Genomic DNA, 2,160 nt, shown 5'->3' on the forward strand with positions numbered 1-2,160 from the left:
ACAGGACTCTACAGTTTACACTCATCTACAGGACTCTACAGTTTACACTCATCTACAGGCCAGCGGTCACTCTTTCAGGGATGAGGATGTTCTCATCCTTGATAGAGGAACGTTGGTTTGAGAGAGGAGTAAAGGAAGCCATCTTTGTGAAGAAAAACCGTCCATCATTAAACAGAGGTGGAGGCCTCCGTTTTCAGTTGTCCCCCTCCTACAGCGCTGCTATTGCAAGTATGACTCCGCCCCCTGTGAGCAAAAGGTGTGAATCAGGGCCCCAACGATACCAACACAAAGAGGGAGAGAGGGACAAAAACAAGGGGACTTTGAGCCCCGCCTGCATTCACTACATTCACATGACACGACACCTGAGAACCACAACATCCATACCAATAAGTCAGGTGATGGGACACATGACCCTCTATGAACAATAGAACTAATCAAGCCTATTGTTAGTCGATGGTCCTCTTTTGCATGTGACTAACCTGTTTGTCCAGGTGGAGGCGGAGCTTATAAGCCTGAGTTCACCTGAAACTCATCAGACTGAAGAAGTCTCTTGGAGGAGATGAAATGTTTCACTAAAGAAGAGCCTGACCAGAGGACCTACTGATTTTTTCTTTTTGAACATGATATAAACTTCAAAAAAGTAGATTTTGCACAATAAAGTAATTGTCTTGTAATGGTCTTGCAACTTACACCCAGAAGCAACTTATCTGTTTTGTTCCTTGCCATGACACAATTTTTGATTGATGCATTTAGCTCATACTGACTGACACAAACCAAGGACTAACCATTACAGTCTGCAGCCATGAGAGGCTGGTCTAGGCTTGATGATTGCAAATTAAGCTGGAAACATACTCGCTCCGAACTGCCGACGTCAGCACGGGTTGTTGCAGTTTAATGATGAAAATTACGTCACCGGACTTCGCAGCATCGGTTCAACAGCCTCTTTTGGCACAACCCGCCAGCAGAACTTTTGACCCCCCTCCTGTGTCGACGGTAATATGTGATTGGTCCGAAGTTTGTGGGCGTGTTTGTTTGTGCTGAAACTGTGTGCTCGGACGGACACTCAACAGAAGAAAAAAACCTTGCTTCTCACTACAGCAGACGGTTGAAGCAGTTTTATAAAGATAGACAAACCAAGAAAAACTCATGCGTGTTTGTGCTGAAAGCGCTATGCTCAAATTATGAAAGCTGATCGTGACACCTAAAAATTTAATTACAACTAAAAATCAATTAAGAGTTTTTTTTACATTTCTAAACAAAAATGTAAACCTTGTCTAAAATTCCTTGAAATTTAAATATTTTAACTTATTCTAAGATGAGTTCATAATGAGTTATGAAGCATTAAACTAAAGAAGATGCATTCAGGAAACGTTAACTCAAACATAAATGCATGTTTGACTTCCTGCACACAATGACCAGCATGTTGGTTTCCAGCTTCTACCTTCTTCTTGCGGTTTTGTGGGTCCTGACTTATTCCCAGCAGGTCCGGGAAGGCCAGCGGCTTCAGGGAGCGGGATCTCGGAGCTCTAGGGTATCTGAAGGCATCCAAGCCTTTCGTATCCCGCCCACTTCGGACAGAGCACAGTGAGCGAGAGCGCATTCGTCCCGATGAGTGGATGCTGTTGACTCCAATCATAGTGGTGAGTCGGTTGGTTTCCCAAGAGTCTGACTGAACTACAACGTCCCAAACAACTAAAGCAGCAGTGATTCCTGCAGCTGGAACCAGTCTGCTGCTCATCCACAAGCAAACTCACAAAGCTTCATTTTACTGTGGAGTTAAGTGTTAATTATTGTCCCAAAATGATTACGAATTGTTTCGTTTTGAGAACTAATGAAAAATCTGTCAAAAAATACAGCAAATCAATAAATATAAAACTGAACTATAATGAATGAATTTTCCTCGATGAATTTCAATGAGTAAAATTTACACCAAAATATTTTCTGTTTTACATTTTTTTTACAGCAGACAATATTAATGGGAAGATTTTACAAATTTAAAGGTCTGCTTCAAAAACAATTGGTTTGTTTTTTTGTTTTCCAGAAAATACATTTGTCTGCAAAGCAAAAATTCTCATTAACATTTGGCATAAATGAAAAAAATTTATTTTAAAAAGCAGCGATTTTCTCTGAAAGACAAAAACAGATCAAAGTAAATTGACC

The sequence above is a fragment of the Austrofundulus limnaeus genome, unplaced genomic scaffold (assembly GCF_001266775.1).
Source record: "Austrofundulus limnaeus strain Quisiro unplaced genomic scaffold, Austrofundulus_limnaeus-1.0 Scaffold1028, whole genome shotgun sequence".
In the NCBI taxonomy this organism is placed as follows: Eukaryota; Metazoa; Chordata; class Actinopteri; order Cyprinodontiformes; family Rivulidae; genus Austrofundulus; species Austrofundulus limnaeus.